Genomic DNA, 25,676 nt, shown 5'->3' with positions numbered 1-25,676 from the left:
ACAGACAAAGAAATAGAAGAATATGTTGATAAACTGAGATGATGTAGTATCTGAGGAGGACAGTATGAATCATAAATACCAGTACATGCTAATAAGGCAGTAAGGCTGGTTTCATGCTATAAATCACATGTCAGTCTATTATCCTTTTCTGCCCCTTTTAATAATTTTATATTTACAATCTTGATGAAGCAGTAGTCCAAATCTTTTTATACTGTGGGAACAGATGTGGAGTCTCTGTGACAATACCAGATGTGGAGAAATTCAATGCAGAGCTACCTCAGAGTTACAGTAAGTGTTTGTTGAAAGGCTAAGAAATCTTTGCTTTGGAATTTTTTTTTCTTGAAAACCAGTTTTCTGCATATTATCTGTTTTTCATCATGTCTCATTTAAAGCAGGACTCTGCCAAGAATAAATAGATGACCACTTACTGAGATTTATTGACTTGTGCGAAGAAAAGAACTGAAGATTGAGAATGTAGGTACTGAGGCATTGTTGACAGTTTCAAAGAAAGCAGGATCCCCCAATATTGGGAAACGTTCTTTTTCTGTTGGCTTTGCAAATTCAGTATTGAGACAATCATGAAGGTCGCTCACTGCTGTGGAAGTCACAACCATGTAGAGTAAAGATGAGTAGGGTGTAGATTTAGGATATCTGGTCAGCATGGAGGGGTTGGACCAAAAGATTTGTTTCTATGCTGTACATCTCTATGACTCTATGACACACTTAGGTGGTAGCTGGATAAATAATGAAGAAGAAATAAATAGGTAAGAGGTCTCTCAATTACAATAGAGAAATCAGTTCAGTCATGATTATTTCTTATTGAATGATGGCCTTCTAGTACTCTTATTTCTTATGGTGCTATGGTCTTTTGAAGTGCTGATAGAGTGAGATTAAGTGGGAGGATACCAACTAATATTGGACCAACTGATCTGTTTCTGGTGTACATTCAATGTGAATCAATTGCAATCAAGGACAGGTTAGTCACAAATTTAGGTTTAATTCTCAGGGTTTCCACATGCAAAGCTTAAATTGCATGTCTGACTTGCTTTTGTTTACATCAGAGTTGTGTAAACACCTTCAGTGTGCTGAGCTTCATTTTACTTTTTTTTTGTTCTCCCAACCCAGCCTCTGCCTGTGCGCTGAATGCAAATCGAAGCTAAGCTTTGCTGGTAGATCACTCCGGGCACTTCCAGCACTTGACAATGAAGAAATCCCTGTTCCATTTATATTCCAGATTGGAATATAAATTTTCTCTTATTCTTATGGCATCTTGTGCTATTCCCTTGTACTTTAAAGTAATATTCTGGATTTATTTAATCTATACTCTATACTTTAGCAAAGTTATTGCTATCAACTAATTTATGTCACAGGCACAGATTCCACGATTCCCCACTGTCAAGGGAGGACAGCTGCATTCAAAGGGGGCATGGGTCAGAAATAGGGCCACATAACTGTTAGTAATATTTCTTAGGCCAACACACACATGTCAAACACAACTTCCCACTGGAAGTACAGCAGTCCTGATAATTTTCCCACTGCTCCTTTGTCTTTTGGAGGTAACATTTATCAGATGGATGCAAATTATTCAATTTCAAGAAAAAGCAGGTGAATTTTTCCTGGTGTCCTTTGATCAACATTAAAAACAATTCACAGAATCTCAGGATTCTGTGCAGAAGGAGGCCATTCAGTCCATTGTGTCTGTATCAACTCTCCAAATGAACATCATAATTTAATCCCATTCTTCTACTTTTTCCCCATTACCTTGCAGATTGTTCCTATTCCAATAACCATCTAATGCCCTCTTGAATACCTTGATTGAATGTGCCTCCACCTCACTTCCAGGCAGTGCATTCCAGACACAAACTATTCACTATGTGAAATTTTTTTTTTTATCTTGTATTTGCTTATCAATAAATCTCTGTGCTCTCATTTTCAATCCTTTTTATGAGTAAGGATCTTTTCTGTCTATCTATTCTCCATAGACCCATCATGATTTTGAAATCTTTTATCAAATCTCCTCTTAACTGTCTTGGTTTTAAGTAAAATAGTTCCAACTCCTCCAATCTATCTTCATGACTGAAGTTTTCCATCCCTGGAATCATTCTTATAAACCTTCCCTTTAATCTCACCAATGTATTCACCGCCTTTTGAAGTGTGGTGCCCAGACTGTACACAATACTCTAGCAGTGACCTAATCACTGTCCTAAGATCAGCACAACCTCCCTGCTGATGTACTCTATGCCCCTATTAATAAATCTAAGGATATGGTAATGTTTATTAACTCTTGCCACCTTTAATGATTTTTGCATATACGCAAGCATGCTCCTTTTGTGTATTACCCTTTATATTAGACTGTCTCTCTCAAGGTTCCTTCTATCAAACTGTATCAGCCAATACTTCTCTCTACTTCATCTTCATACTTCATCTGTTACCTATTTGTGAATTCCACCACCAACTTCTCAATGTCCTTTTGAAGTTCTAATCTCCTCCTTGCAGTTTACTATGTTTCCAAGGTATGTATTGTCTGAAAACTTTGAAAGCGTACCCTGAAAACCAATGCAGTATATATCAAGAAAAGCAATAGTCCCAAGACCGAACTCAGGGTAACTCTACCATAACGCTTCCACCATCCGGAAAAATATCCATTGGCCATTATTTTGTTTCTTATCTAGTTTGCATGAACAAAATGCCCTGCAATAAACTCAGTTCCAGCTCTATTCATAAAAAATCTGCCTTGCCAGTACAGGTGCCATCTCCTCAGAGCTCCCCAGTATCCCAAGAATCTAAATTGTTCCTTCCTTCAACATCTGTCCAGCCATGCATTCACCTGTCTTATCTTATTATTTGTACCCATTTGCAGATTGCACTGGGTATAATGAGGAATTTAGCACTTTTGAGTGTGCATTTGTTAATTTTCTACCTAGCTTCCTAAATGTTGACAGCAGGACAACACCCTCCTTCTTATCTTTGTTGTTGGAACCATTGTGGACCACGATCTTTGTCTGATGACTGTCCCTCTTGGAGTCATTCTGTGACATTCTTGATCCAGGCATCAGGAAGGTAACATACCATCCCACACAAGTGTCTGTCTATTTCTCTAACTACCAATCCCCCAGCACCATTGCTTTTCCAATCTTCTTCCTTGCCTCCGGTGAAACTAACCTGATGCCTGGCTTTTGCTGCACTTTTCTGAGGAACCAATTATTATTCTCGTCAATATCCATAACAGAATAAATCAATTAAGGAAGTCATCTTGGGAGACTCTAGTATGGCCTACCTAATTCTCTTTGTGGTTACCCATTCTCTAAAGTGCTCCTAACTTGTGGTGTGACCATGTCTCAGAGTGTACTATCCACGTGGACATCCTACTCTTGGATGTAGCACAGAGACTCCTGCAGCCTGAGCTCCGAAACCTGCAACTCGGTTTCTCCGGTGGTGACACTTGCTGCACGTGTCCTCATTTAGGTCATGAGACAGATGATATGTTGATCAGATAATCTGTTGCTGCTTGTTCAAGCTTGCTGTTTGCAGATTGGTTGCCCCTTTTCCTACATTACATTAGTGTCTGCACTTTGTTGGCTGTAATGTACTTTGGGACATTCTGATGTTATGAAAGACTGTATGGAAATGCAAGTCTTTCATTTTGCTACATAGCTATAGTTGAACAATCTTCAAGGCAGTCAAAATAAGTAGAACTCTAATTGGTTTCAGAATTACAATAACTGTGCTTCATCTATTCATTTTAACTATATGTTCAATTTTGAGTATTACAATGTGTGTTTGACAAAGTTGGCCTCCAATCTATATAACAATGTAACAGGTAATAATTTTGTACCTAAGATTGCATTAATATAAAAGCATATATCCTCTTTGATCAAGTAGTAATTTAATAACTGTATCAAGTAATTCCATCTCCTTCTGGTGCATACTATACTGTAACAATGAATCTTAAGTCTCAACTACTTAGGTTCTACAACTCTCTGAAATATCTTTGCTCCTCCAATTCTGGCCTCTTGAACATCCCAGATTTGAAATTCTCTTATATTAATGAGATCTCAGGAATTCTCTTCTTAAACCTCTCTGCCTTCTCTCACTCAATAAAATGTCCTCTTTAACCAAGCACTTTGGTAATTTATCTTAGTATCTCCTTATATGACTTGGTGAAAAAAATATTGTTTGATCATCGTTCCCATGAAGTACTTTGGGTTTAGGGATAGAAATAAATTTGGAGAACTTTTCCAGAAATCGTGCAATAATAATGATGGTGCTGACCCTTTTCAGGATATTGAATAAGGTTGAGTTTTAGTCATTCAATCCCCAGCATCTCACAGCAATGAATTCAAAGCTTTTCCTTTAAAAGACAGAACTATTATGGATTTTGTTGACACCAATAGAATTGAGGTGACACTTTCAGATTTATGTGCAAAGTATCTGGTTACTCTATAGGATGGCAGAGTGTTGAGGAAGTGGCAGGCTGGGCTCTGAAGAATGGACCATGGCTTTACTTATGACTGCAGGAATCTTGCGTCACGTTTGTTTAAACTTTTCTATTGCTTTCAATATAATGCCTGGTGGAATCAAACGGACTGGCTTTCATAAGAATGTCAGAATTTAAAATGTAGGAGAACGAATAGGGCAGATGACCCCTCAATTTTCCTCTGCCAGACAATAGATCATGGCTGATCTGTTCATGGCCTTAATTCCTTTTTTCTACCTATTTCCCATAACCCTTTCCTTCCCTAAAGTTCTGTCTAGCTCAGTGTTCAATACATTAAATGACGTCTATCAAGGAGAGAATTCCAAAGATTCATGATTATCTGAGAGAAAATAAATTCTCTTTATCTCCATCTTAAATGGGTGATCCCTTATTCTAAATTTATGCCCCTAGTTCTAAACTTTCTCCTAGAGGGTATGAGAGAAAGTGAGGGCTGCAGATGCTGGAGATCAGAGCTGAAAATGTGTTGCTGGAAAAGCGCAGCAGGTCAGGCAGCATCCAAGGAACAGGAGAATCGACGTTTCGGGCATAAGACCTTCTTCAGGAAGGGCATAAGCCTGAAGAAGGTCTTATGCCCGAAACGTCGATTCTCCTGTTCCTTGGATGCTGCCTGACCTGCTGCGCTTTTCCAGCAACACATTTTCAGCTCCTAGAGGGTATGACCTGGTTGGTCGATGGGAGGAATGAATCTGTTTGTTGGCTGGAAGGAAGGGTCAATGAGAGGTTTGGAAGGGAAGGAGAGGGACTGGGAAGGGAGTCAGGGGATGGGAAGGGAAGTTACTTGAAATTGGAAAACTCAGTGTTTAGTCCTCTGGGCTGTAGGATGTCCAGTCGGAAGATGTGGTGTTGTTTCTGCAATATGAGTTCTGATTTGTTGTGGCAATGGAGGAGGCCAAGGATGATCATGTCAGAAAGGGAGTGGTTGGGGTAATTAAAATGGGCTGTGACTGTGAGGTCCAGTCAGCCTCTGCGGGACGGCTGCGACACTCGGCAAACCGTTCCTCAAGTTTAAGCTTGGTCTCCCCGATGTAAAGAAGACTGCATCAGGAGTACCGGATACAGTAAACTAGGTTGGAGGAGAGGCAAATGACCCTCTGTCTCACCTGGAAGGACTGTTTGGGGCCCTGGGTGGGGGTGAGGGTGGTGTTGTGAAGGTAGATTTTGCATCTTTTCCGGTTGCAGGGGAAGGTACCTGGGGGTTCGGGAGGGTTGGTGGGGAGAGTGGTGCAAACCAAGGATTGGCAAATGGAACGGTCTGTGGACTGTGGAGAGGGGAAGATGTTCTTGGTGGTAGGGTCTAGGTGGAGTTGGCGAAAGTGTTTAAGGATGATGTGTTGGATGGGGAGACTGGTAGGGTGATAGGTGAGGACAAGGGGACCCTGTCTCTCTTGCATTTAGAGTGGAGGGGGGGTTAGAGCAGTGGAACAGGGGATGGAGGAGGTATGGTGGAGGGCTGTCTGAATGACAGAGGGGGAAAAAACACGTTGTTCAACATAGGTGGACATCTGGGATGCTTCGGAGTTGAATGTCTCCTCATCCGAGCAGATAGAACATAGAACATTACAGCGCAGAACAGGCCCTTCGGCCCTCGATGTTGCGCCGACCTGTGAAACTAATCTGAAGCCCATCTAACCTACACTATTCCATTCTCATCCATATGTCTATCCAATGACCATTTAAATGCCCTTAAAGTTGGCGAGTCTACTACTGTTGCAGGCAGTGCGTTCAACGCTCCTAGTGCTCTTTGAGTAAAGAAACTACCTTTGACATCTGTCCTATAGCCCATCTAACCTACACTATTCCATTCTCATCCATATGCCTATCCAATGACCGTTTAAATGCCCTTAAAGTTGGCGAGTCTACTACTGTTGCAGGCAGTGCATTCAACGCCCCTAGTGCTCTTTGAGTAAAGAAACTACCTTTGACATCTGTCCTATATCTATCACCCCTCAATTTGAAGCTATGTCCCCTCATGCTAGCCATCGCCATCTGAGGAAAAAGGCTCTCACTGTCCATCTGATCTCACCCTCTGATTATCTTATATGTCTCAATTAAGTCACCTCTCAACCTTCTCTCTACAAAAACAGCCTCAAATCCCACAGCCTTTCCTCGTAAGACCTTCTCTCCAGATCAGGCAACATTCTAGTAAATCTCCTCTGAACCCTTTCCAAAGCTTCCACATCCTTCCTATCATGCAGTGACCAGAACTGCAAGCAATATCCAAGTTCTGCCGCACCAGAGTTTCGTACAGCTGCAGCATGACCTTATGGTTCAGGAACTCAATCCCTCTACTAATAAAAACTAACATATCGTATGCCTTCTTAACAGCCCTATCAACTGGGGTGTCAACTTTGAGGGATCTATGTACATGGACACCGAAATCTCTCTGCTCATCTACACTACCAAGAATATTACCATTCGCCCAGTACTCAGTATTGCTGCTACTCCTTCCAAAGTGAATCTCCTCACACTTTCCTGCATTAAATTCCATTTGCCACCTCTCAGCCCAGCTCTGCAGCTTATCTATGTCCCTCTGTAACCTACAACATTCTTGTGCACTATTCAAAACTGTACCGACCTTAGTGTCATCCGCAAATTTACTAACCCATCCTTCTACGCCCTCATCCAGATAATTTACAAACAGCAGTGGACTCAAAACAGATCCTTGCAGTACACCACTAGTAACTGAACTCCAGGATGAACATTTCCCATCAACCACCACCCTCTGTCTTCATTCAGCTAGTCAATTTCTGATCCGAACCACTAAATCACCCTCAATCCCATGCCTCCGTATTTTGTGCAGTAGCTTACCATGGGGAACCTTATTAAATGCCTTACTGAAATCCATATACACCACATCAACAGATTTACCCTCATCCACCATTTGGGAGATGTGGAGGAAGCGGAGGAATAGGGAGAATGGGATGGAGTTTTTGCAGGATACTGGGTGGGAGGAGGTGTACTTCAGATAGTTGTGAGAGACTGTGGGTTTGTAGTAAACATCCATCTGGAGACTGTCACCGGAGTTGGAAGTGGAAAGGTCAAGAAAGGGGAGAGAGGTGTCCAAGATGGACCATGTGAATTCGAGGGCGGGGTCGAAGTTGTGGGCAAAGTCAACGAACTGCTCCAGTTCAGCCCGGGTGCAGGGTGCAGCACCAGTGCAGTCATCAGTGTAACAACGGCAGACTTGGAGCACAGTGCCTGTGTAGGTACTGAACAGGGACTGACTATTCGACATAGCCGACAAAAAGGCAGGCATAGCTAGGACCCATCCAGGTGCCACGGCCACTCCCTGGATTTGGAGGGGATGGGTAGAATAAAAGGAAAATTTATAAAGGGTGAAGACTAGTTCGGCTAGGCAAAGGAGGGTATTGTTGGGGGAAGCTGGATGGGTCTGTTGGAGAGGAAGAAGTGGAGGTCCTTATGGAATATGGACATGTATAAGAACTGCACATCCATAATGAAGATAAAGCACTGAGGGCCAGGAAACTGGAAGTTACTGAAGAGATGGAGGGCGTGGTTGGTGTCACGGATGTGGATGGGAAGTGCCACCAAGGGTGAGAGAAAGGAATTGAGATAGGGCGAGATGAGTTCGGTGGGGCAGGAGGATGTGGAGACTACATAGTTGGGCTTGTGAATCTTGGGGAGCAGGTAGAAGCATACAGTGTGGGGCTGGAGAACTGTGAGATTGGAGGCAGTGGAGGGGAGATCACTGGAGGCGACGAGGGCATGGATAGTGTGAGTGATTTTGGCTTGATGGGTCACATTGGGGTTGTGGGCAAGGGATAGGTAGGACGTGGCATCGGAGAGTTGCCATTCGGCCTCTGCGACATAGAGATCCCTTTCCAGACTACTCCCTTTGTCAGTGGGTTTGATGGTGGATCAGGGGTTGGTGCGGAGAATGTGGAGAACTGCACAATGGGGACGGGTGTGGTCTGGGGAGTAGGGTGGGGGGTGTGGGAAAGGGTGTAAGGGGGATGAGGTGAAGAGGGAGAGGTGGAGGGATAGGGTGCATTGTGGGGGTGGATAAGATCATGGTTGATCTTTTTGTGGCCTCAGCTCTACTTCAATGCTCTCTCACCGTTACCCTTAATTCCTTTACTGTTCAAAAAATTGTCTATCTTAGCTTTAAAAACATTCAACTAGTTCACTGGACAGTGAATTACACAGATTCACCACCCTCTGGGTGAAGAAATTCCTCCTCAATTCAGTCCTATATCTGCTTCCCCTCATTTTGAGGCCATGCCCTCTTGTTCTCATTTCACTCACCATTGGAAACATCCTCTCTACTTCTATCTTATCTATTCCCTTCATAATTGTATATGTTTCTATAAGATCCCCCTCATTCTTCCAAATTCCAATGAATATAATCCCAGTCTACTCAGTCTCTCCTTATAAGACAATCCTCTCAACTCTGGAATCAATCTGTTGAACCTCCTCAGCACCCCCTCTAGGGCCAGTACATCCTTTCTCAAGTAGGGGGGAAAAAATCGGACACAATACTCCAGGTGTGGCTTCATCAGCACCCTATACAGCTGCAACATAAGCTCTCTGCTTTTAAACTCAATCCCTCGAGCAATAAAGGACAAAATTCCATTTGCCTTCTTAATTACCTGTTGCAACTGCAAACCAACCTTTTATGATTCATGCAGGAAGTCATACAGATCCCTCTGCACAGCAGAATGCTGCAATTTTTTACTGTTCAAATAACGGTCCTTTTTACTGTTATTCCTATTAAAATGGAATTTTATTAACTTTACATTTATTAACGTTGTGCTCCACCTGCCAGGCCTTTTCCCACTCACTTAACCTTATCTATATCCCTGTGCAGAGTTTCCCAGTCCTCCGCACAGTTTGCTTTATCACTCACCTTAATGTTAGCTGCAAACTTTGACGCACGACATGTGGTCCCCAACTCCAAATCATCTATGTAAATTGTAAACAAACGGTAGTGGACTTAGGCACTGTTCCACCAATTTACTTAGTATTTACTCTCCAACCAGAAGAACAGGATGCAAAATTTGTTCAACGGAGCTAAGAAACAGTAAGGGGCATTTTCCAACTACCATTAAACCTTTTAATGTATCTGCGTAATTCACCACAGCTAAGGTCTTCCCCATGAATGTAATCAATGGCTGCTGTGGGCCGGGTGCTGGTAGGTGGGAGTAGGTTGGGTTGGGATATCTGGTCGGCATGGATGGATTGGACCGAAGAATCTGTTTCCATGCTGTACATCTCGATGACTCTATGACTCTATTTCAGATTGAAATACATCTTCTTCAAATTTAATGGAAAATTATATTACACAAGTCACTTTTACCTAAAGGTTATTTTACATGAAAGTTACTAAGCCCTTTCGAGCTGCATAATACTTTCTAAAACAGTGTATGCCCGACTTGGTTCTTTTGTTCCAGAAAACTATGTCAAATATATTCCAGAAAATCTCCACAGTAACAGTTCTCCTTTGATTTACCCAGACTATAATAAATTAGAGTCATAGAGATGTACAGCACGGAAACAGACCCTTCGGTCCAACCCGTCCATGCTGACCAGATATCCCAACCCAATCTAGTCCCACCTGCCAGCACCTAGCCCATATCCCTCCAAACCCTTCCGATTCATATACCCATCCAACGCCTTTTAAATGTTGCAATTGTACCATCCTCCACCATTTCCTCTGGCAGATCATTCCATACATGCACTACCGTCTGCGAGAAAAGGTTGCTCCTTACATTTCTTGTATAGCTTTCTCCTCTCACCCTCGAGAGGGCTGTTTGGTCCCTCGAGCTCAGTCTACCATTCAACAGGATCAGGACTTTGAGGTTCTCATCCTTCTTTCTAGTAATATCATCGGTGTCAATGTGCACCTTGATCTCTGGCTCTTCACCCTCTCCCAAAGAATATTCTGCAGTCACTCTGTGACCTTCTTGATTCTGGCACCAGGGAGATACAATACCATTCTGGAGTCAGGTGTACAGCTACAGAAATAGCTGTCTGTTCTCCTAACTATCTATTCATCTATCACTATTGCACTTGCCCTCTTCTTTTTCTCTTCACACCCTCATTATGCATTTGAGATACCTGTGGTACCATACGCTTGGCTGTTGCTATATTCCTTTTGCTGAAACATCACCCTCACCAGTATCCGAGATGGAAAATCAGCTGGTAAGTGAGGTAGACTCGGCAGAACCCTGCAGCACCTGCTTGGTCTTGTGAGACAGCCAGGCAGACTTCTGTTGCCCCTCTTCCTGCTTGGTCTTAATCTGCAGTGTGTGACCACTTTGTCACGTGTATTACCCACATGGTTCCCAGCTTTGCGATTGCACTCGCAGTGGCTCCAGTTGCCATTCAAGTTTCATATGTCTTTGAATCAACCTGTTCAGAAAGACACACCCCAGGAGAAGGTGGAACTTGAACCCAGGAATCCTGGCTCAGAAATAGGGACACTACCACTGCACCACTAGAGCATTGGGCACTATTTCGAAGAAGGGCAAAGGGGTTATACTGGGCAGGAATTGGCGCTAATTGTCTGTCAATTCCCTACATTACAAAATAATTCATTGTCTGAAAAGATAGATTTTGGGAGATCACCTAATATTGAAAAGCCTGATATAAATGCAAGCCTTTTTATTCTTACACAGGATTTTACTTTTCCAACTGGTAAATGAAAACTTGAGAATAATGACAGGTATGTACTTATTAACAATGCGTTATTAAGGCAGGAAATTAGGCAGCTAAATTTATATGCATGAAATACAGTCTCTCCAATTGACTGGCAATCTATACCTCCTCTTCACTGTCGTCTCTCGCCCAGTAAATATAGCTGGGGTGACTTTAATTGTGTTATGAATGTACAATTAGATAGATTACCTTGCAGGCGGGTGGAAGTAATTCTTTTAAGTCTGCTAAGGCATTATGAACGGCTGTAAAGATCTATGATTAGTTGACATCTGAAGAAAAATGCATCCTGAGGACAAGAATTATACTTTCCATTCTCACCTTCATCAGATATGTTTGCATATTGCTTATTTATTTATGGATGAACCTTTAGTTTCAAACGAAGATCTTGCACATGGGAAGTATTCTATTGCAGAGGCCATGGAACTGGCTGTCTTCAGCATCCTACCGCCGCTCCCCACCACCCCTACCCACGACAAAGGCTACATTTTTTACAGCCAGCAGCTTCGCTGAGCTTCAGGAATTTGTATAACGTGATGTTGGCTCAGATGAAGTGACAGAGGGTTAGTGTATCTGGAAAGAATCCAAAGTGTGGTTCATTGGAGAATGACATCTTACTTGGTGGCATCAGGACACCTTTCAGCACAGGTTGCTGTATGCCAATTATGTGTTGGAAAAAAGCTTGGCTGATCTTCTGCTCCCTAACCCCCAACCCCTAATTAACTCATCATAAACCTGGATCCTTCTTCTTCAGTGATAGGAAATTTATCACTAAACTATCAAATTACTCCAACCTCACTTAATCTGTATGCAAATAAATTTCAAGGCTTTTCCTCATATAATGCTACAGCAGAGAAGGAGGCGATTCAACCCCTCATCCCCATGCCAGCTCTTCGAAAGTGCTACTTGACTCTGTGTTTTATTTCTCCATTTTGATTTCTCACGCTGTTTTCCCTGGAGGGTCGAAGGCTGAGGGGTGTCCATATAGAGGTCTATAAAATTATGTGGAGCATGGATAGGGTAAATTGACAAGGTCTTTTCCCTGGATGGGGAGCCCAGAACTAGAGGGCATCAGTTTAGGGTGAAAGGAGAAAAATTTACAAGGGACCTAAGAGGCAAAGCTTTCATGCAGAGGGTGTTGTTTGTATGGAATGAGCTGCCAAAGGAAGTTGTGGAGGTAGGTAGTTACAGCATTTAAAAGGCATCTGGATGTGTATATGAATAGGAAGGTTTTAGAGGGATATGGGCCAAATGCTGGCAAGTGGGACTAGATTAACTTAGAATATTTGGTCAGCATGGACAAGATGGACCAAAGAGTTTGTTTCTATGACTCTATGATTCTAAGATCTTTCCCTTTCAAAAATCAATGCAATTACCTTTGAAAGTTATTACCAAATCTGTTTATGCATGTGTTGTACCTTACAACAACTCATTGCATAGAATTTACAGCAATGGCACCAGCTTTTTTGTCCTAATGATCCACGCTGATGTTCAAATATCACGCTAGCCTCCTCCCATCCCACTTCATCTCACTGTACCATCATATCTCTTTATTTCTTTCACCTTGCACTTGCTGACTCATAAGTTAATATCTCATTCTCAAATTCCTTTAAGGCCTTACCCTTCCCTATTTGTGTAATCTCTTCCGGCTCCACAACTGTCAAGGATGTCTATGCTCCTTTAGCAACCATAAAATCACAGAATCTGAGTGTCACTGGGATTGCCAGTAATTGCTCATAACTTACATAGTGGCACCAGGACACCTTTCAGCATAGGTTGCTATATGTCAATTTGGTATTGGTGAGATATTGGTGAGATCCTTGAGAAGGTGCCTTCTTGAAATGCAGCTGTTCTTTGGGTGTCAGAATGTTGTTAAGAAGGGAGTCCCAGGAATTTGACCAGGTGAAAATGCTGAAACGATGATACATTTCCAGGTCAGGATGGTGAGTGGCTTGGAGGGAAGCTTGCTGGTGGTGGTGTTCATGTGTATCTGCTGAAATTGTCCTACTACATAGTGGATGTCGCAGGTTTGGAAGGTGCTCTGAAATGCAACTTGGTGTATTTCTACAGTGCACCTTGTAGATGGTACACACTGCTTCTACTATGTGGAAGGATTGCGTATTTAAGATGGTGGATTGGGTTACCAAAGAAGTGGGCTGCTTTGTCCAAAATTGGATCTTGTGGATGGTGTGCAGACTGTGCAGAGTCTGGAGGTGGGGGGTTACTCGCCTCAGAATTCCTAATCTCTGACCTGCTCTTGTAGATATTGAAATATTCCTTAGTGTGGACACATGATTGCCTGTTTTCTGCTCACCCATGCAGTGTGCCATGTACAGGCTGCTGGTACATGTCAGTGTGGGAATGATGTAGCACACTGTTGTCCAGCAAGGTGACTGCACTCTTCACTGAGGACCACTAATGAGTTCATCGACAAGGCATGGATATGGCGAACATGCAGGTCGGCATTCAGTGAGTAGCCCTTAAGTGCAGGCTGGTCCAACCCGTGAGCTAGGTGTCAGTCCCTGTGTGTAAAGTGTCCTTTCAGTAACCATTGACATGCTCAATGTCAGTGCACATCTGTGCTTCTTGAGAAGCCTGGAGGGGTGCCAGATGTAATTAGATTTTTTTTTAGATTAGATTACTTACAGTGTGGAAGTCCACAGCGACCCACCGAAGCGCACCCATCCAGACCCATTCCCCTACATTTACCCTTGCACCTAACACTATGGACAATTTAGTGTGGCCAATTCACTTAACCTGCACATTGTTGGACTGTGGGAGGAAACCCACGCAGACACAGGGAGAATGTGCAAACTCCACACAGGCAGTCGCCTGAGGCAGAAATTGAACCCGTGTCTCTGGCGCTATGAGACAGCAGTGCTAACCACTGTGCCACCGTGCCGCCCATGTGATGATGCTGCTCCTTTAACAAGGTTAGGTTGTCCTTAGTTTTCTTTCATAGAGGTTGTAAAAATAGCGATTCCGAAAAATCTGGGTTTAACTACTTCGGAATGCTTTCAAGTTTAAAAGAAAAACACTTGTACAATGAAAGGAGAGTAGACAGTTCTCCCAGCTCAGCTTTCCTCTGGCTTGGTTTGGTTTTAGCAAGCAGTCTAGCTGTTCAGGGCTGCTAGTGAGTTGTGAAGCTGCAGAACCCAAAGAAGCAGATCCATGCTGATCCTCCCTCTCTCTGACATCTCTCCTGTAAGAACCCTTTTTTGTTGCAAAGCGGTGTTTATGGAGATTGTTGCAAATATTTGGAACAGCATGATTAAGTTGGTATAATCTGTTGGGTTTTTGGATAGGTTAAGTTGTTCTGTATTCTGTTCTCTTTTGTTTGTGTTTCTTTCGGTAATCTTGCAAATCGAGTCTGTTTCGGTTCAAACTAAGTGGCTGGGCCAGCTGCATCACTCCTAGAATATCTATTCTCCACCTCCTTAAAACAACGAGCAAAGTTAGAGTCCGGGCTACTTTCTTGAAATGTTTTGAGGGGGCTGGCCTGGTCCATAACACAGAATGGTCATGAGGGGTTTGCAAATGGCAGATTTGAGGGAGCATGTATCTGTTGCCCATGGACTGTGCCCTGAGATTGTGTTTGGTGTGATCCTCACAGCCAGTGACAAGCTGGAATTACCAGGTAGGCGAAGTGACTTTCATGTGGGGTTTTCTTGAGGTCTAACTTGTTCGGCGTGTTTGGGAAGGTAGGAAGCTGAATGTTAATGAGGAACATTGTAGCATCAGTAACTGTTTAACAATCTATAATCCCGTTTAATTGGCAACTTGCTACTGCCTAGAGAGAAACTCACCTTACTGCTCGGCAAGAGCATAAAAGATGGAGCAAAATGTTTCCAACGTCAAGAGAGTCCCCACTAGACCTCTCACCCAATTCTCCCCCAATCTCACCACTCATCATTCAGGCCCCTTTAAGATTCTGCCCCATGTTTCTTTTAACACAGAGGGCTAAAGTTTGCATTACAGTTATATAAATCCTTTTTTTGATCCACATTTACAATAACTGTGTTCTGTTCAGAGCTTCACTCCTCAGAAAAATAAATTGATCTTGGAGAGAGTGCAGTGTCAATTTGTTAGGTGTTAGCTTGAAAGGACCACGTTGTGAGGACATGTTATATAGACTAAGATTGTATTCCCTTTGATGTAGAAATTTCAGAGGTGATCTATTTGAGGCATTCAGATTTGATCAGGTTGAATGAGAAAAACTATTTCCTCTGGTGGATCTGTCCTGAACAACGGGACACAATCTTAAAATTAGCCCATTCAGAAGTGAGATCATTTGTAAATAAATTTCAAAGCTGAGACTGCAAGATTATTTTGTTACACAAGGGTATTAAGATACATGGGACCAAAGATGACAGACAGATTTCATATACAGCCAGCCATTAATTAATTAAATTGCATAACACACTTGAGGGACCAAATCTTCTTCTGTTCCAATTCCCTAGTCTCTAACTTCATAGATCCACATTAAAAAAAACCCACTACTTGATCAACTTGAATGGGTGAATGAATGAAGAGTCATCTGGTGTCTTGTCCTGTATCTAGAAAATACATCTACCACAAGTGTCACATATGATAAATTTTTAAAAAGAAAAATTCAGAGGTAACTTATTGTGTGGCGCCATCATCTTATCATAGTCAGTACTTTACTGTTAAATAATCATGACGTGTAGAAACTGTTATCAACATTCATATTTCATATTTTATGACTCTGCAATAGATGTTTGGCCAATTTTTGAAATATTTTGGGAAAGAAATTGAGCCCATTAGCATTTACTGAGGAGAGGGAAGAAAATATGGGGGGGGTGGTTGGTTTCATGGTGTGTTGAATGTGGAGTAGAACGCATCGACATTGATTTAGTTTGTCATGTAGTACCGTAAGAAACATGACTTGCTATAGCATCTTTCATTGCCTCAGGACATCTCAAGCATGTGAAGGAAGCACTTTTTGAGGTGTAGTTACTGCTTTAGTGTAGAAAGCCTGGCAGGCAATTTTCACACAATAAATGGAAACATGAAAATGACTTGGTGCTCAATGTTAGTGATGTTGATTGAGGGATAACTATTGACCAAGACCTGGAGACCAGTTGCCAGCTCTTCTTCAAAATATTGCTGTGAGGTCTTTACCTTCCGAGAGAGGACACAGGGATCTTAGTTTATCAACATATCGAAAAGACTTCTGACAGTGCAGCACTTCATTATTTCAGCATTTCAGTGTCAGTTTGGACTTTGCACCCAGTTTCTGGAATGGGAGTTACATCAATAATCTTCTGTTAATATTTATTCCGACAATATAACCATTACATAGCAGATAATCTGATCTCTCTTTCAGTCAGAAGAGAACAGCTTATTTTGACATCATTTGGATGCTGTCTGTGAGTTTTTTAATGGTGTTACTCTGCATTATGGTTCGCCTAAGGAAAACTCAGTGACTATACATGATCCTTGTATCATTACATACCTACTACCGGTTAGTGTAAAATGTGCAATACTTAACAGTAGACTGTCCAAATTTCCAACCTTCAACAGGAAGCATTATAAACATTGTGTGAGCTGTTAGGTTAGGAAAAATGATGTTGAGATTGATGGTGTAACTGGATCATTGTAAAATGATTTGGTTGGCTTTCGTTATTGATTTCATTCTAGAAGGCGAAGGAAGAAAACAGGTTATTCATGATTTATTTGTCAACTTTCCAAATCCAGCCATGACATTCTGAGGGTGAGAGGGAGTAGGGGAGTTGATCTGAAGGACAGGCTACCTGTACTCCCCCTTCCCCCTACTCCCCGAATCGCTCCTCCCCCTCACCCCTGTGCAGAGAAGAACTGGACCTTCTCTTGCCAATTGCATTAAATTTGTGTCCTCCTGTTACTGACCCTTCTCCAGTGGAAACAGTTTTTATCCTTTACTCTATCAAAGTCCTGCGTAATATTAAATGCCTCGATTAAATATCACCTCAAACTACTCAGGAGAACAACCTCAGTTTCTCGGACATATAGTCCCTTTCTCTATAAGTGATATTTCTCATTCTGTAAGAACATACAAAATAGGGGCAGGAGTAGGCCAACAGGCCCCTTGAGGCTGCACCATTTTCTCACTGTATTAGTCTGGTAAATCTCCCTAGCGCCCTCTCCAAGGCATTGACATCCTTTCTGAAGCCCAGAACACAATATTCTAGCTGATGCCTATATAATCAGTGATTTATAAAAGGTTTAAGATAATGTGCTTTCAGGTTTATGGGTTTGAATAGTGTCCAAATTGAAGACATGAAAGGCTTCTTTCTTCTATTCATTCTACGAGACCTAGATGAAACAAATTTGAGCTGTGTTGACACGACTGATATAGATTATATGGGCTCAAAGCACACAATGCCTTCCAGTTGTGCAAAACCAGCTCGAAGCCATCAATCTCATAAGACATAAGATTGTGGGAATTGGAAAAATTCACAGTGAAACAGAACACAGAACCATAGAAACGTACACTATAGAAGAAGGCCATTTAGCCTGTAATTCTTATGCTGGCTCTCTGAAAGAGCAGTTCTGCTTCATGCCACCACACCAGTCATTTTTGCCCAAAATGCTTTAAATTCCCCATCATCAAACATCTGTCCAACTTCCTTTGAAAATTATTTCTGGAATCTGCTTCTGCCACCTCATCAAACTGGAAATTCCAGATCCAGACAACTTTCTGAAATAAATAGTTTCTCAACTCCCCACGAGGTCTTTTTCAACTGATTTCAATACCGGCAACATCTGCTCATTGACCCAGTTGCCAGAGGAGATTGATTTCTCTCTCAAATTCTCTCATCATCTTGAGAACGTCCTTAGTTGTGACAGTTTTCTCTGCGATCAGATCAAAAAAGACATGGGGGCAATTTTTTTTACAGAGAGGGTGGTTTGCAAATGTTTAAAAGACACTTAGATAAGTAGGAAAGGTTTGGAGGGATATGGGCCAGGAGCAGGCAGGTGGGTCTAGTTTAGTTTGGGATTATATTTGGCATGGACTGGTTGGACTGAAGAGTCTGTTTCTATGCTGTATTACTCTGTGACTCGATGAAAGGCCAATATTAGTGGTGCTGCAATGAAGAGATTGTGCATTCCCACTAAATTGGAAGGAGAATCATTGAATGACTGCAGCTTAAAAGGAGGCCATTTAACACATCATTTCCATGCTGGCTCTTTGAAATTCGTGCCACTAAACTGCCATTTCCCAGCAGCCCCACCCATGTATTCCTCAGCAGGAAATTGTTCTCAGGACATTGACCCTGCTCCCAGGCAGATCATAACCACCCACTGCATGACAAAGATTTTCTTCATGTCACCATTTCTTCTTCTACTGAACTGGAGTCCTCTAGTATTTCTCCCTATCTGTACTGTTTAGATCCCTTATGATTAAAAATGTCTCCACCACATCTCCAATCAATCTTCTCTTCTCCAATGGTAACTATCCCAGCTTCTCCAATCCATCCGCACAATGGTAACAGTGTTTTAAAAATTCAGAACTGACATCTTTTCTGTAGATAAACACAAAACCATAAACAATAAGAGAATTTCCAAAAATGTAGAAGTGGAAAGTGGATATATGACCTGCTCAATGGTTATACAAAATGTTACAACACCACCACTGAAATGTTCTTTACCCATCCTTTATAGCATTTTATTTTAATTTCTCTCCTATATTTTCTGTCATACAAAGGAATACAAAAGGTCAGAAGTCATGCTTCACCTATATAATGCTTAGATCATATGTGCAGTGCTGTGTGCGCCACACCGGAGGAAGGCAATCTTGACTTTAGTCAAAGTTAGATTTAATGGATACCTGGACTCCAAGGGTTAGAGAAGATTACACAAACTAAGGCAAGGTTCCCTGGAATTTAGAAGATTAAGGGATAGTTTGTTCATAGTTTTCAAGACATTAAGGGAAATGAATAGGGTAGCTTAGCAGAGATTATTTTTACTAATTTAAGACTAGACCTTATAAGCTAAAAATTAGAGCCAGCCTTTTCAGGAGTGAAATTAGGAAAAACTTTGATATTATAGCTCGGAACTATCTGCAACAAACAACAATTGATGCTCAATCAGGTATTACTTTCAAAGTTTGTTTTGACAGATTTTTGTTAACCAAAGATTCTAAAGAATATAGAACAAAAGTGGAGTTAGGTCACAGACCAGCCATGATCTCATTGAAAAAGGGATCCCACTGAGAGGCTGAATAGCCTCTTCCAATGACTAATTTTCTATCTTATAGAGACTTTCATTTTTTTTTGCTATATCAATTTCAATCTAAATTGAAATATAAATGAAGCTAATTATAAGGGAACAAAATAAATCAAGAACCAAGAGGTTAAAAATATAATTCTGTGCCAGCAGTCATGGGTGACGATTTCACTGTGAGAATAAGCAATTGTAAATAAATTGTTTACCAAGGTCAGGCAGTCAACTTAAATCAGCTCTGTCTGTTGAAGCCTACCTCATTTTTATAAGCTTGTCAAAGATTCAAAAGGTCAGACATTTGTTTTGTCAAATGCATTTATATTTATTTAAATACTGCAGTAGGTGGATTTTACATTTGGACAATGCATTACACCTGGGTGAAGATTGCTGCTTATATCACCACCTACTGGCTGTGAAATGACAGCGCAGTTTTCAAAGGGCAGGTGTGTTATTTTTAAATGAAATCATCACTGGCTCCTGATGTACAGAGATACCTCGATTATCCGGCATTCAATTATCTGAATATCGGATTATCCGGCAAGATCGCAAGGTCCCTATGCTTGACTACACTATGTTATCCAGCATTCGATTATCTGGAATTTGATTAACAGAACAAAATACTGCCCGCCCATGTCCTTCGGATAATTGAGGTAAAAACAGGCGTTAAATAGCTTTGGAAGCTTGTTTGTTTTGACAGTTTCCATTGAATTTGGCTTATTGCCCAAGATGAACATTAGCAGGGTGAGTAACATTATCTAAAAGTGGCTGAACTCTTGCTCAAACTAATCAATATTGTCACTGCAATAGTGCTATCCCCTTTAATTTGAATGTTCAAACAATCGTGAAATCTTGTCAACGCACTGTTGAAAAGGAAACACAATTTGGGAAAATGAAGGGCTTTTGTATCAATAGGAACCAGTCCTGGGAACATAAGGACATTCAGCCCCTCAGCCTGTCTGCTATTTGATGGCTGACCTGTGGCCTAATGGCACACATCAAATGAGCGTGATATCCCTTAGTGCCTTCTCCCAACAAAATCTATCAACCCAACCTTACTAACCATTGACTGTCATTTATGGAATAGAATCATTATAATCATCCAATCACTGCAGTATGGAAAGAGGCTTTTCAGCCCAATGGGTATGCACCAACTCTCTGAAGAGCATCCTACCCAGTCCCAGACCACATCCTATCCCTGTAACCCTGCATTTTACCATGGCTAATTTACCTAGCATGCACATTCCTGGACATTATGGGGCAACTTAGCATGGCCAATCCACCTAACCTGAACATCTTTAGACCAGAAACCTCTACCACCGTATGCATAAATAGAACTATAGAGTCATGGAATTTCACAGTACAGAAGGAGGCCATTTGACCCATCATGTCTGTACTGGCTCCCAAAAGATCTATGCCTCTTGTCCCATTCTCCAGCCCTATCTCCATAGCCATCTAAATTCATCACTTTCAAATATATATCCTACTCTTTTTTGAAACCTAAGGAATCCACTTCCACCCCTCTCCCAGGCAGCGCATTCCAAATCCTAACAATTCTCTGAGTAAAGAAGTTTCTTCTCATCTCACTCCTCTGCTCTCTGTTTGACAATCTTGAAATTGTGACCCCTTGTTACTGACATACCAACTAGTGGAAACAGAATGTTCTTCTTCACCCTGTCAAAATTATTCATAATGTTGAGCACCTCAATAACATAATCTCTTAATCTTCTCTGCTCCAAGGAAAATAAGCCTAATTTCAATAATGTTCCTTTGTATCTAAGATCCCTCATTCCCGGTATCATTCTAGTAAATCTCCTTTGCAGTCTCTCCAGGGCTTTAACATCCTTCCTTAAATAAGTTGTCCAGGACCGAACACAATACTCCAACTATGGTCTGACCAATGATTTGCAGCAGTGTAGCATCACTTCCTTGCTTTTATAATCTATGCCCCTATTTGTAAACCCAGGGATCCTTGAAGCCTTCTTAACAACTGTTTCAACTCGCCTGGCCACCTTCACAGAATTATAAAATTCCATTCGCTCTGCTCATGCACTCCTCTAAACGTTGCTTTATTGACCCTGTATTGTCTCTTCATGTTTCTTCTAACAAAATGCATTGCCTCACATCTCTCTGCATTGAATTTCATCTGCCAGGTGTCTGCACATTTGGCCTGATTGTCAATGATCCTCTGAAGTCACTCAGTGTCATCGTCACAATTCACTATTCTCCCTATCTCAGCATCATCCACAAATTTAGAGATTTTGCCCTCAATACCTATCTCCAAATCATTTAAATAAATTATAAAAAGCAAGGGTCACAATACTGGTCTCTGGGGAATACCAATTTCAAATCTTCTCTAGTATGAGCAATGCTCATTTATACCTGCCCTATGTTTCCTATCTTTTAGGCAATTTTGAATCTACGCTGCCGTGTTTGGGGTTCAGGTGGGTGCAGTGCCATCATCTGTCACCGCTTCTGCTTCCACTGCCAGTCTCACATTGGCCAGCAGCTCTCAGCAGGAAGGCCCTCTCTTACCAGTGAATTCACCATGGGGGAGACCCAACATCACTCAGCTAAGAACCTGATGGGCACTTGATTTCTTCAGGCCTCTACCCAGAACGGACAGTTGCAAGGGTGAGGGTTCCTTGCCAGTTCTCCAACTGATGAGTGAGAGTCCCCATTAACTCTATAAAATTCAGGCCTATACAACTTACAAAGTGACTATTAGATTAGATTCCCTACAGTGTGGAAAAAGGCCCTTCAGTCCAACAAGTCCACACCGACCTCCAAACAGTAACCCACCCAGACCCTTTCCCTCTGACTAATGCACCTAACCTATGGGCAATTTAGTATGGCCAATTCACCTGACCTGTACATCTGTGGACTGTGGGAGGAAACCGGAGCACCCGGAGGAATCCCACACAGGCACAGGGAGAATGTGCAAACTCCACACAGACAGTTGCCCAAGGCTGGAATCAAACCTGGGACCCTGGTGCTGTGAGGCAGCAGTGCTAACCACTGAACCACCGTGCCGCCCCACAGTGAAGTCACACAAGTTACAGGTTCTTTTCATTTTAAAAATATCCTTTATTCATTAAAAAGGCAGTTCAGTTCTGTACAGGTGCATATCCAAGGAAACATATAAACATTGGAATTTGACTCTATCCAAACAAAACCAAAGGCATCTCTTTCTTGAAGTAAACTATATTTGCGTTCATTTGAGGCATTGGGAGGATCTAATAACTGAACAGAACCCAACTTTGGCAGAAGGACCTCAGGCAGTGGTCTTTCCCCACTGTGCCTTGAAGACAGCTGCCCCAAGCTTTACTGCATCCCTCAGCACATGGGTGCCGAGACGTGAATTCTTTTGGAAACCTTGCACCTTTCACCCAGTCATTCAGAATCACAGAATTGTTATGATAAAGAAAACCATTTGGCTGAAATGCCTGTGCAGATTCTGTTACCTAGTGCCACTTTTCTACCTTTTCTTCATATCCCTGTGCACCATTTTTATACAAATAATCCTCCATTGTCCTCTCGAATGCCTCAATCGAACATGCCTTCACCATATTTCCAGGCAGTTCATTCCATACTCTAACTACTCGCTGTGTAAAAAGGTCTTTTCTCATGTCACCCTTATTTCGTTTGCACATCATTTTAAATCTATGATCTTGCGTCCTTTTCTCTTCGACAAGCAGAAGCAGTTTCTCCCCATTCGTGGGGCAGTAAGGTGGCTCAGTGGTTAGCACTGCTGCCTCACAGCAGCAGGGACCCAGGTTCAATTCCAGCTTCGGGCGACTGTCTGTGTGGAGTTTGCACATTCTCCCTGTGTTTTTGTGGGTTTCCTCCCACAATCCAAAAGATGTGCAGGTCAGATGAATTGGCCAAGCTAAATTGTCCATAGTGTTAGGTGCATTATTCAGAGGGAAATGGGTCTGGATGGGTTACTCTTCGGGGGGTCAGTGTGGACTTGTTGGGCCAAAGAGCCTGTTTCCACACTGTAGGGAATCTAATCTAATCTTACTCTGTCCAGTCTGTTTATGAAATTGGAAACCTCGATTAAATCTCCTCTCAGCCACTTTCTCTCCAAGAAAAATAGCCACAACTTAGAGTCATAGAGGTGTACAGCACGGAAACATACCCTTCGGTCCAACTTGTCCATGCCGACCAGATACCCTAATCTAGTCCCATTTACCAGCACTTGGCAAATAACCCGTTCAACCCTTCCAATTCATATACCCATCCAGATACCTTTTAAATGTTGTAATTGTACCAGCTTCCACCACTTCCTCTGGCAGCTCATTCCATACATGCACCACTCTCTGCATGAAAAAGTTGCCCCTTAGGTCCCTTTTATATTTTTCCCCTCTCACCTAAGTGAGTTCTAGTTCTGGACTCCCCCACCCCAGAGAAAAGGTTATCCATGCCATTCATGATTTTATAAACCTCAGCCTATGGTGCTCCAGGGAAACCAGTCCCAGCCTATAGCTCAAATCCTCCAAACCTGGCAACATCCTTGTAAATCTTTTCTGAACCCTTTCAAGTTTCACAACATCCTTCCGATAGGAAGGAGACCGGAATTGCACGCAGTATTCCAAAAGTGGCCTCACCAACATTCTGTACACCTGTAATATGACCTCCCAACTCTTATACACAATACTCTGACCAATAAAGGAAAGCATACCAAACACCTACTTCACCATCCTACCTACCTGTGACTCTACTTTCAAGGAACCTACACTCCTAGGTCTCTTTATTCAGCAACATTCCCCAGGTTCTTACCATTAACGGTATAAGTCCTTCAATCTATCTTCATAACTAACGTTTCTCAATTTTGGAACCATTCTTGTCAATCTTTAAATAAGAATTTTACTTCAATGTGTGCCAATAAACAATCCTTAACTATGTAAGTCTTGCTTGTGACTATGGTTTACTTTATAATCCACTGCTTAGCTATGGAATATTCATTTTGTTTCAGAACTCTAAAATGTCATAATAGTAAAAGAAAGTTTTATTTCTGTGCCAATCAATTTCAAGCTGGGTGACTGTGTAACTTAGAAGACACATTCTCACTTCCTTCATGACAGAATCAGGCAGGTTAGGAGGCCATTCAGACTTTGTGTGTCTCCAGATCATGAGGCCTGGATTAGTACTGAACTCTAGATTACCAATCCAGTTATAGAATGCGCCTGCACTCAATAACATCAAAATGCAGCTCAATTTCTTTTTTAAAAACTTTCTCTCCATTGACTTTCCTTAGTTTCACATAAAAGTCATTTTCATCTTTCTTGATAAATTCTGTCCTTCATTTTAATGTCAGAAATTATCAGCATGCATTCGTATATTTACCAATTTAATGTGGAGTTGGTCTAAGTTTCTAGTTGTTTAAAGTTTGGCATCTGGATAATAATTTGTTTTACTGCTAAGTACCAGGAAAATGATTGCACTTTGCATCACAATTCATGCATACATTGAAGATTTGACATGATTACATCTTCATTGGCAGAATTCACTGCACTTGTGAGCCATATATTGGGTGAGTACATGCTTACAAGAAAATAGACAATAGAAAATAGACAATAGGTGCAGGAGTAGGCCATTCTGCCCTTCGAGCCTGCACTACCATTCAATATGATCATGGCTGATCATCCTTAATCAGTATCCTTTTCCTGCCTTATCTTCATAACCCTTGATTCCATTATGCTTGAGAGCTCTATCCAACTCTTTCTTAAATGAATCCAGAGACTGGGCCTCCACTGCCCTCTGGGGCAAACAATTCTACACAGCCACCACTCTCTGGGTGAAGAGGTTTCTCCTCATCTCTGTCCTAAATGGTCTACCCCGTATTTTTAAGCTGTGTCCTTTGGTTTAACACTTATCCATCAGCGGAAACATGTTTCCTGCCTCCAGAGTGTCCAATCCTTTAATAATCTTATATATCTCAATCAGATCCCCTCTCAGTCTTCTAAACTCAAGGGTATACAAGCCCAGTTGCTCCAGTCTTTCAGCATAAGGTAGTCCCGCCATTCCAGGAATTGACCTCGTGAACCTACGCTGCACTCCCTCAATAGCCAGAATGTCTTTCCTCAAATTTGGAGACCAGAACTGCACACAATACTCCAGATGTGGTCTCACCAGGGCCCTGTACAGCTGCACAAGCACCTCTTTGCTTCTGTACTCAATCCCTCTTGTTATGAAGGCCAGCATGCTATGAGCCTACTTCACTACCTGCAGTACCTGCATGCTTGCCTTTATTGACTGGTGTACAAGAACACCCACA

General features: G+C 41.9%; 1 protein-coding gene across 1 annotated transcript in view; it reads left to right on the top strand.

Annotated features, from left to right (window-relative positions):
• tshz1 (teashirt zinc finger homeobox 1) overlaps positions 1–25,676 on the top strand; it is a 309,670-nt gene that overhangs the window by 266,819 nt on the left and 17,175 nt on the right. The window lies entirely within an intron of this gene.

Source organism: Chiloscyllium plagiosum, chromosome 4 (assembly GCF_004010195.1).
Source record: "Chiloscyllium plagiosum isolate BGI_BamShark_2017 chromosome 4, ASM401019v2, whole genome shotgun sequence".
In the NCBI taxonomy this organism is placed as follows: domain Eukaryota; kingdom Metazoa; phylum Chordata; class Chondrichthyes; order Orectolobiformes; family Hemiscylliidae; genus Chiloscyllium; species Chiloscyllium plagiosum.
This window is presented reverse-complemented; position numbering and strand designations above follow the sequence as displayed.